This window comes from Coffea arabica, chromosome 4c, assembly GCF_036785885.1.
Source record: "Coffea arabica cultivar ET-39 chromosome 4c, Coffea Arabica ET-39 HiFi, whole genome shotgun sequence".
NCBI lineage: Eukaryota > Viridiplantae > Streptophyta > Magnoliopsida > Gentianales > Rubiaceae > Coffea > Coffea arabica.
In genome coordinates this window covers 48,443,008-48,455,267 of record NC_092316.1, presented here as the reverse complement: position 1 = coordinate 48,455,267, position 12,260 = coordinate 48,443,008, and positions in this window count along the sequence as shown.

Here is a 12,260-nt window from a genome sequence, read left to right as displayed (position 1 = left end):
GCAATGAAATTAGCCCTGACAATACCAAGTAATTTTTTCATCTATAACAAATATCATATAAGTTTGTATAGGGGGCTCTAGAGACCCAAAAGAAAGAAATAAGTAACGGAGAAACTACTTAAAAAAGAGTACAAAAGTTAAAAAATGAAAAAATAAAATAGAGAAAACCTGAGATGAAGAAGGACGAACCCCAAGGAAGCAAAATTGCACGCAATGTTTCTCGGTGATTATCTTCTCTCGGCTGCATCTGTCATGTGAGAGAGCATGGATAAAGAAATAAGGAACAATATAGGCGAAATTTAGATATTAACTAGGTGAAAATTTTTGGGGAATAAAACCAATAAATATAGAAAGGAATTAAATTTCGCTTGCATCAAATATCTCAATTAATATTTCGTTTGCATCATAAACACATTTCCCAACCCACCTTTTTACATTCCCAATTACCTTTTTATCTTACATACATCACATCACAAAAAGTGCTATAGTAATTATTTCAAATAATATTTCGAATAATACTCTATCCAAACAAACTCTTTAAAGATTAAGAGGCAACAAAGAACCTGATAGTCTGGAGATAGATTCTGCAAATTTCCTTGCTTCTAGAGCTAAAGACGATCAAGCAAAGATAGAAGATCTGGAGCAACCCTATTATCCTACAAAGAAAAAAAAAACCACAACAAGCCACAATGTTAAGACAACTAAACCAGAGAACAAAAAGGAACAAAAGGCTAGAGAAGTTTAGGCAGTGGAGGAAAGAACAAACCTTTTAAGCAAAAATATTGAACCCGTTTCGGAGAAAATATGAAGAAAGAGGAAGAGAGGATGAGGGCCTCCTGAATGAAGAAGCAGAGGATGGGTGAGAGATAGAGAGAGGGGAAAGGACAGTTCTGTGAAGCATTGAACCCAACGCAAGTCTCATCAACTCTGAGTCTCTAACAGTATGTCAATCTACCCACATCGGTAATGGGTTTCGTCCCCTAAAAAATAATCAAATCCGTGGTTAAATAATAAAAAAAAGGTCCCTGCAGAGAGCACGTGGTTAAGCTGGAGGGTTATTAATTCACACGAGCAACTGCACCAGGAAAGAAATTTGAAAATTCATACAAGCAAGACAATCCCTTCAATTAACGACGGGAATTCACACGAGCAAACGACCATCAATCGGCCAATGACAGTGCGTCACGTCAGCAATTGGAACCCAATTGAAAACTCCCCTATTCCCGATAGACTAGATATGTTAATGAAATGAAATTGGTAGTAATAGCTTTCCATGTGATGTCGCACTTGATATTTGGAACCCCAGACGGAAGCCTTATTTGGAGCTTTGTTTCAACTTTATGTTGCGTTGAGTGTGACTTTGAAAGTCCTTATATATTGTCCAATTCAGCTCAGTCATATATTAGCTTATTTTAGTGCTACTCATGGTCGAACTGTGCAAAATTGACAATAGCTATGACGAGAAAAGATCATTTACCTGAATAAATCCCATCCGCCAGTTCAACTGGTTTGATTGCGCCTTTTTTAATGTAAAGGAAAAAAAATAAAAAAGCTTCTTGTGATAAATTTAATATATAAAAAAGCTTTCTATAGTTTTAAAATGGACTAAACGATACCTTACGTTTTGAACTAAATTATAAAGATGACAAAGTTCGTTAAAATTAACGAAAATGACTTATTGGTGCTTAAAAATAATTTTTTATATCTAATTTTTAACGAATATATCTGTTTCACTCCTTAGTCCCTAATTCTCTCTCTTTAGAGAATGAAATAAATGATTTTGTTGAACTGTCTTTTATTTAGTTGTATTAGGATGTTTTTGTCATTTCATCTGTTCTCGTAAAATTTAATGAATTTCATCATCTTTATAATTTAGTTTAAAGTATAAGGCGTTGTGTGATACGTTTTAAAATCATGGAAGACTTTTTGGAAATTTTTTTTTCCCCTAGCATGGACTAGTTCCATGCCCACGAGCAATTGCCTGAGGACGCCTTATTCGAGTCTTTTATTCGACTGCCAATGTCAAAAGTATAATGTAAGAGATGACAATTGATATGTGGAGCACTGAAATATTGCCTCTGAAGCTTCATCCTTTACTTCTGTTGCATGGAAAGCATTACTATCCACACACTTGCCTCAATCATAATCCCCTCCTCACAAATTCTTGGCTGCAGATGGCTCCTCTCCCATTCTCAAAATGTCAAAAGCCCGCGATAATGTTTCATTTGTTCTATCGACGGTTGTACCAAAAAGAAACTCCGCGAGTCCATTATCCAATTCAAATTTCACCAAAAGAATAAACTTTACCTACTTTTTTTTTTCAATTCGACCAATTGATCCATTTTTTGCTTCAGTTTGTTGGGTTTTTTTTTTTTTAAAGTTTCTTCATGTCGATTATGTTAGGACTAGTTTAAGAATAAACAAACTAAAGTTAGAACAAAATAGGCGGTATAACCAACTATATAATAATTAGGCGGTAGACACCAACCATATAATACTTAGGCGGTAAAACCGACCATATAAAAGGGTTGTGACAACCCAACAAAGACAAATAACAAAACAAAATAAAATACACCAAAATTTACGTGGTTCGATCAAATTGACCTACGTCTACGGGCGAGGGAGGAGCAACGTTTCTACTATGAAGAAGAAAATACAAAAACTGCAGGAAAGTAATTCATAGGTCAAAATGGCACTTACAAAAGGGTTTAGGAAATATTTCTATATTCAAAACAAGGGAACCTAAAATATTTGACTAAATGGATTAGATGACCCAAGAAACTAATAGCGCATATAATGCTCTCTTGTGTGGTGTACTTAACTCCAACACAAACCCCCTATATTTATAGGTGAATAAGGAGAGAATTTCTTAGGCAAAATCCGATATGGGACTAAAGCTTTCCCAAACTTTCCGTCGATGTGGGATGGACTAAGTCAAACTAACAAATCTCCACCTTGACGTGTCCCCCACATCGACAATAGCAAAACTGCTCCACCTTCTCCATATAAGCCCCAATGGGCCGTATCACAAACAATGAATACCAACCAAGTCCAAGCACTGCTTGAACTTGTAAACTGGAAGATGTTTTGTAAACATGTCAGCAGGATTCTCCTTGGTATTGATCTTTCAAACAATGACTTTCCCTTCAGCAATGATATCCCGGATAAAGTGATATTTTATATTAATATGTTTTGTTCTCTCATGATACATCTGATCTTTAGTCAAGTGTATAGTACTTTGACTATCACAGTAAATAACTATAAAAAAAACCCTGATGTAGATTAAACTCGCCAAATAATCCCTTCAAGTACAAGCCTTCTTTGATTGTGCCTCGGTCACTGCCATGTATTTTGCCTCCGTAGTAGATAGAGCCACAACGAGTTGTAAAGTAGCTTTCCAACTGACTGCACAACCCCCAATGCAGAATACGTAACCTGAAAGTGATCCTCTTCTGTTAAGATTCTCGACGTAATCTGAATCTACGAAACCAACCAGAGTGATTTTATTTCTTCCAAACTTCAAACAAGCGTTTGAAGTCCCTTGCAAGTATCTGAAAATCCACTTCACAGCCTGCCAATGTTCTTTACCTAGACAAGATATATATCTACTAACAACACTGACTGCTTGTGAAATATCCGGACGACTACAAACCATTGCATACACAATACTGCCAACTGCACTGGAGTAAGGAACTCGTGCCATATATTCTTTCTCTTCATCTGATTGTGGTGACTAAGCAGCAGATAACTAAAAATGGTTAGCAAGAGGAGTAGATACTGGTTTGGTATCTTTCATGCCAAAATACTCAAAATGCTCCAAGACTTTCTTAAGATAATTTTTTTGGGTCAAGAATAATTTTCCTATTTCTCGATCTCGCTTGATATCCATGTCAAGAATTTTCTTAACTGCTCCCAAATCTTTCATTTCAAATTCACTTCTTAGCTGTAATTTTAAATTATGAATTTCTGACAAATTCTTAGCAGCAATGAGCATGTCATCAACATACAACAACAAATAGATAAAAGAATCATCATTTAGCTTCTGGAAGTAAACACAACTATCATACATGCTCCTCAAATAATCATGACCCAATATAAAGGAATCAAACCTCTTATACCACTGTCTTGGAGACTGATTTAATTCATATAAGGATTTCTTCAATAAACATGTATGGTTTTCCTTACCCTCAATCTCAAAACCCTGGGGTTGTTTCATATAAATTTATTCTTCAAGTTCGCCATGTAAGAAAGCTGTCTTAACGTCGAGTTGTTCTAATTTCAAATTATATATGGCAATAAAGCAAGCAAAACACGAATAGAGATATATTTAACAATAGGTGAAAACACATCATTAAAATCAACACCTTGTACCTGACTATAGTCTTTTGCAACCAATCGTGTTTTATACCTTGCATTTTCAACCCCTGGAATATCTTCCTTCTTCTTGAAGACCCACTTGCAACCAACTATTTTCTTATCTGACAGCGGCTTTACAAGAATTCAAGTTTCATTCTGATGAAGAGATTCAATTTCTTCATTCATCGCAATCAACCACTTTACAAAATCACCACAAGAAACTGCTTCTGAATAGGTGGAAGGCTCACCAACTGCATCAGTTTCTTCTGCAATAGACAAAATATATTCAACAAAATATGAATATCTTTGTAGTAGTTGAATATTCCTCCTTGGTCTATCACTGGCTATGGAATACTCCTCTTCTTCTGAACTATCTTCAACAGTAGATTCAGGTGCATCTACTGGCACTTGCTGAATAGAAGATTTGGTCTGTGCCAATATCAAACTCTACCTGCTTTTGTATACTATTAGTAGTACAAGAACTAGAAAACTCCTTCTTGGAAGATAACATAGACAATTTATCAAAAATAACATCTCTACTGATTACAAATTTTGGAGATTTGGGATTAGGATACCATAATCTGTATTCTTTCATCCCAGAAACATACCCAAGAAAAATGTACTTTTTTAACCCTAGACATCAATTTTCCATCATTTACATGCATATACGCTGGACACCAAAAATTTTTTATATTGGAGTAATCAGTAGGAGTACCTGACCAAACTTTCTCAGGAGTTTTGAAATCAACAGATGCAGAAGGAGAACGGTTGATAATATAACATGCCATATTGATCGCATTTACCAGAAAATCGTTTGTCAACCTTGCATTGGAGATCATACATTTTGCTCTTTCCAAAAACGTTCTGTTCATACGTTCGGTCATACCATTTTGTTGAGGCGTCATTTTGACAGTGCGATGCTGAACAATTCCTTCATTTTTTCTAAATCTATCAAATTCACCTTTACAAAATTTCATGCCATTATCTATTCTCAACCGCTTAATATGTTTTCCTGTTTGTTTCTCAATCAAAACTTTCCATTGCTTGAAAGTTAAGAAAACATCAGTTCTATGCTTGAGAAAATATACCCAAATTTTTCTTGAATAATTATCAATAAAAGTCAACATGTATCTGGCACCTCCTTTAGAAGGAGCACGAGAAGGCCCCGAGAGGTCTGAATGAATGTAGTCCAAAGTTCCTTTTATCCTGTGAACTGCCGGCAACTGGAAGCTAACTCTCTTCTGCTTTCCAAAAATGCCATGTTCATAGAATCTCATCTTTCCAATACTTTGACTACCAAGAAGACCTCGTTTGCATAAAATAGATAAGTCTTTCTCGCTCATGTGCCCCAATCTCATGTGCCATAATTTGATGAAATCAGAATCGGACAAAGTTGATGTTGAAACAGTAGCAACACCTGTAACGCTAGATCCCTGCAAAATATACAAAGTATCAGATCTGTGTGCCTTCATAATAACAAGAGCACCTCGAGTGGTTTTGAGAACTCCACATCCACCTGAATACTTGCACCCAATAGACTCAAGGTGCCCAAAGAGATGAGATTTTTCTTCAAATCTGAAACATATCTAATGTTTGTGAGTAACCTCACAATACTATCGTACATTTTAATCTGAATTGTGTCTTTGCCAACAACTTTACAAACGGCGTTGTTATCCATTAAGACAACTCCACATTTAGTTGATTCATATGTTGAAAATCAATCCCTATTGAAACACATAGGATATGAACAATCTGAATCTATAATCCACTCATTGTTAGATCTAAAATTATTTTCCGTTGTACAGAAAATAGTTCCATCAATCTCATCAACTGCAATACTAGTTTCGGTGGTCTCACTTTTTTTCTCCTTTTACTTTTCTTTATTTTTCAATTTAAAGCAATCAGAGATAACATGACCCTTCTTTTTACAATAGTTGCACATTACATTTTTATGTCTGGATTTGGATCTACTTCTATTTTCTGTATTTCTCTTTTCAGATCTACGCCGAACAAACAAGCCATCGGCTTGACTCCCACTAGTTTTCCCAGTAATATCCCTATCTATCTACTCTTTAGATTTTAATGCAAATTTAATTTTTCGATACAAAATTGTTTTCTTTCCATAAATCATAGTATCACGGAAATACTTAAAGGACTGGAAAAGGGAACACAAAAGTAATAGAGCTGGATCTTTATCATCAATTTTCGAATCTGTATTCTCCAAATCCATAATAATGGAATCAAATTTATCAACATGGGAAAGTATAGATGTACCTTCAGACATCCGAAACATATATAAACTCTACTTCAGATATAGCCGATTCTCGACTGTCTTTTTCATATACGAAACTTTCAATTTGTTCCATATAGTTTTGGCCGAAGTCTCCGTTGCTACCTCACGTAATACCTCATCGGAGAGATTTAAAATTATGCTGGATTTGGCTTTCTTATCCATTTTGACGAAATCCGCATCCTTTACATCTTCTGGCTTTTTCTCTACTCCTTGTATTGCCAAATCAACTCCATTTTGAATAAGAATGGCCTCCATCTTGAGCTGTCACATCCCAAAGTTGACATTCCTGTTGAATTTTTCGACAACCGTCTTTGTTATTGTCATTATTGACACAAAATCTGTAACCTGAAACTTGTCTCAAAAAATTGGTCAAACAAATATGCAAGTTTCGTGAGCGGATCCCACAGGGTGAGCGGGCCCCACGGGATGAGCGGGCCCCACAGGGTGAACGGATGAGCGGGCATGAACCTGTCTTACAAAATATATCAACAAACTCTGATACCAATTTGTTAGAATTGGTCCAAGAATAAACAAACTAAAGTTAGAACAAAATAGGCGATATAACCGACCATATAATGATTAAGCGGTAAACACCAGCCATATAATACTTAGGTGGTAAAACCGACCATATAAAAGAGTTGTGGCAACCCAATAAAGACTAATAACAAAGCAAAATAGAATATACCAAAATTTATATGATTCGGTCAAATTAAGCTATGTCCACGGGCGAGGGAGGAGCAATGTTCCTACTATGAAGAAGAAAATATAAAAGCCATAGGAAAGTAGTTCCTAGGTCAAAATGACACTTACAAAAAGGTTTAGGAAATATTCCTAAATTCAAAACAAGAGAATCTAAAATATTTGACTAAATGGGTTAAATGACATAAGAAACTAATAACCCATATAATACTCTTTTGAATGATGCACTTAACTCTAACACAAACAGCCTATATTTATAGGTGAATGAGAGGATTTCTTAGGCAAAATCCGATATGGGACTAAAGCTTTCCCAAGCTTTCCGTCGATGTGGGATGGACTAAGTTAAACTAACAGATTAGACAAGGGAGGTTGGGTGACGTGGCATGCATGATGGTGTAGATCCAATTAGTCCACCTAATGGATAGTGCAAGACAATGCGACTGATGATACCACAATCAAAACCGGCCTCAATGATCTAATGAATTCTCCGTGTCAAGTGAAGCGAACTTTACGAGTACTGCGATACATGAGGTTGCTTTTCGGCTGGCTTGAGGATTGAAGAGGGCAGCAGAGAATATGCTAATATTGAACGAGAAGATGATGACTTTGATGATGATGATGATGTTGTTGAATAAATAAATAAATAAAAGATGATGGTAGATGCTGAAACAATGATGATGCAGGATAAACCAAGGTTACGTGGTTCTAGTGGGTCTGGGGATATGGAGTGAATATAAAGTTTTAAGAGCAATTTTGGAATCAAAATCATATACCAATTATTTGGTCAGTAAACTATGCCAATTGAATAAATCAAGGACTTCATGACCACATCTGCGAGGCCTCGAAATTAGTATACCTAATAATAAACGGAATCAATAGTGCTAGAAAAGGTTAATTTACTAGTTTTCATGTTTAGTTTCTTTCTTTAAATATCATTGTTTAAAATAAATTATTTTAATAATAATAATAATAACAAGAATAATAATATATTGATCGGGTTGATACGAAATTGTGAAGTGAAAATTGCACCTCATTTGAAAAGCTACAAAAACTGTTCGTCGTCATTCTTTCTTATAGAAATAAAGGTAAACTTTAGCAGCGAAAATTGAGGCATGTTGGTAAACTTTTTGCCCGTTTAGCACGTATATATATACTCCTCAGTTTTTGCCCGTCGAATAGCACGTATACTCCTCCGGATATCAAGATCAGGCACCACCTGTCCAAGAGGAAGAAGAGGCGAACTGCCAGAGTCAAGTTCGCGTGTGGCTGCTGCATCCTCTACAGCAATGGATGCCACCAGGGACACCACGTTCTCAGCCTTGATGCGGCACGGCAGTTACCCCTGGGAGTTCCAGAAGGATCCCCTTCACTTCACCACGTTCCAGGCGAGTCCGACCACTATAACTGAGTGTATGAAGCTATGAAAACTATATATGACTAGAGCATTGGACACAATTAACACATTAAGTAGTTAGGTGTCAAAGAAGAGACACATGAGAAAAGTAAGAAACAAAGGAAACATAATGAACTCGGTTTGCTATTTTCTTGGAGAAATTTACATTTAATAGACAAAATAATTGTTATGGTATCTGAGATGCAGAAAAATAGCCATGAAGTTGCCCACAAATTATCTCAACAGTCAACACCACCATAGCATGAACATAGGAAAATAAGAGAGAAATAGGAAGGTGGAGATTAGAGGAGTTATTATAGTTTGAGAGAGTTTATGTGGGTGGGTGTACGAGGGAGAGAGGCTAAAAAAGAAAAAAAAAATTGGAAGAGATCACGGGCCTTTGTAGGGGTTGGCGGTGGTTATGGAGGAAACAAGTAGTAGCAGTAGTAGTGCTAGTTTGAGACGTGACGTTGAAGAAGAAGAAAAGGAAAAAAAAAAAAAGAAAAAAGAGTTATAAATTGCCCCTCAATTTTTGTGAAATTATGAACTTGCCCCAAAAGTTGCTTAAACTATAATGTAAAGTGGGTATGTTTCCATGATCAATTTTGCCTACTTTATATTTCATCCTTACTTAACTAGCTTGGTCTTAAGCTCTAAACTTCGTGCTTTATTTGATACTAATTATTTGGTATATGACAATGTCAAATGCTAATTGGTTAAGAAATTTTGACAAAAAAAGGTATATGTTAATATATTTCCTCTCATAGAATTCAGCATTAAGAAATTATTTGACATACCTAGAAACTAGAAGTTGATTCCTATGACTCTTAGTATTTGATGTGGAGTTTAATAACCCATTATCATATAATGTTGTAAAAATGACTAATTGCTATGCAAAATTTAAATTTGAAATTCAAATTTTGCACACATGTCATGAATCCAACAATGATAGTGTATACACCGTCAGTGTAGGAAAGATTTACTCTTTTTTTTATGGAAGTATAACTTATAAGTTATAAAGAATTAAATAAAATCATATGCATTATTTGTTCATTGCATGTTGTACTTGAGAAATTGGATTGTATTACATTGTGAACCCAAGAAAATAATTTTTTCCCTTCGGGGAGGTCATGAACCCGATTTTATCGGGGAGGTTTTGGACCTAAGTCGTGTTGCTTAGTGATAGTTGGGAAAGTATTGGGTTGACAATTATATTAAGACCAGTCTGACGCATTCCTTTGTCAAGTTAAGGAGATTTACGGTCTGTTTGATAACATAAAAAAGTGCTAAATCTGAACTTTTTCAGATATTCAAATGTTTTGAGTGCTTGATAAATGAAAATTCATTTGCTGAACTTGTTAAGTAGTGCTAAACTTGTGTGTATTTTTTTCAGCACAAGAATCCTAACTGAATGCTTAATTCTAATAAGAATCAATAGAATTACTTCAACTACTTTATCTTATCTACCAAATCTATCTTTGTTTATTAATTATGTTCAAAATTCTTATATAATTAAACAACCTAATATTATCTATCTAATGATTTTCTATTTCTATTTTCTCCCTTTTGAATGACTTTCCTTTCTTCTCGGTACTCCTCATATAATATAATTCATCTTTTTTTCGCTCAAGACGTCTACAAAGCGGTACTCAGTTTTTTTTGTGGAGCGGAGTTACCTCGGTTCATTACCTCTACTTCAATTGTACTAATTCCAAAGGTGCAAAATCCTCAAGATTTTTCTCAATTCAGACCCATCAGTCTTTGCAATTTTTTCAACAAACTTTTATCCCGGATCTTGGTAGATAGAGTGGCGGATATTTTGCCAAAAATCATTTCCCCCCATCAGACGGGATTTGTTAAAGGCCGTAATATAACGGAAAATTTTCTACTAGCTCAAGAGGTGATATTGGGTATGGCGAAAAAGAATAGAGGAGGCAATGTGGTTATGAAGCTAGACATGTCTAAGGCATATGACAGAGTGGCATGGAGTCATATTATCAATGTTCTGAGGAGGTATGGCTTTGGTGAAAGATTCATCGATATGGTATGGCGGTTGATTTCAAATGCCTGGTTTTCAATCATTATCAATGGATCCTCATACGGTTTTTTTAAATCTTCAAGAGGACTCCGGCAGGGTGATCCATTATCACCAGCATTATTCATTATAGGGGCTGAGGCATTATCTAGAGCATTGAATAACCTTGCCCGGAAACCAGGTTTTGTGGGATTTAAAGTTCCGTATGGATGCCCGCCTATTACTCATTTGGCTTTTGCGGATGATATTCTCATATTTGCAAATGGATCCTCAATTTCCCTGAAGGCTATCATGCAAGTGTTAGAGGTTTATCAAAGATGTTCGGGGCAGCTGATAAATGTACAAAAAAGTTGTTACTTAATCCATCCATCGATGCCATCGGCGAGACGACGGGTGATTGATCGTATCACTAGGTTTGCCTGGCAATCATTTCCGATACGCTATTTAGGGTTTCCGCTCTATTTTGGAAGATGTAAATCATCTTATTTTGGAGAAGCGTGTCAATCGATTCTAGCAAGGATTTTGTCTTGGAAATCAAGGCTACTCTCCTTTGGAGGTAAGATAATTCTAATCAAGCATGTATTATCATCAATACCAGTTCATCTGATGTCAGCAGCGGTAATCCCGAGTAAGGTGTTTAAAACTATAGAAAAGGCATGCTCGACATTCCTGTGGAGATCATCACCCGACGATTCGAAGTTTCACTGGATACGTTGGTCCCAGTTGTGTTATCCGATTGAGGAAGGAGGAGTTGGTTTCCGGAGACTCCGTGATGTATACACAGCTTTTTCCTGCAAGTTGTGGTGGAACTTCCGAACAGGATCGTCGTTGTGGTCGACATTCATGAAAGCAAAATATTGCAAAGGTCTTCACCCTTGTCCGGTTGAACTTAGGAAAACGGATTCATCAATTTGGCGAAGGATGGTAAACGTGAGCCGACAAGTGGAGCTGTCGATGTTATGGGTGGCCAAACATGGGGCGTGTCATTTTTGGTACGATAACTGGTTGGGAAGTGGTGCTTTATTTCTACAAGTTCCGGTTATCCCACATTTATCATTCAGAAATTTCACACTCAATGGTCATTGGGATTTGAATCTTTTATACCAGACATTGCCAAGGGAGAATGTTTTTTCCATTTTAGAGCAAATGGTCCCGGAAGAAGGAAACGAAGTTGAAGTCATTTGGATGCCCACAACATCCGGAAAATTCTCCCTAAAGTCCGTTTTCGGGGATATTAGGCAGGCTCGCCCCACGTCTATGGTATTTGCCTCTATTTGGCATTCCCGCATTCCTGTAAAAGTTTCATTTTTCATGTTGAGATTACTTCTGGGAAGGATTCCGATACCAGATCAGTTATGCAAACTGGGTTTACATTTACCTTCCAAATGCTTTTGTTGTTCTGCGGCATCTGAGGAGTCTATTGAACATTTATTTTCCAATGGCCACATAGCGACGGTAATATGGAATTATTTTGGAGGTCTATG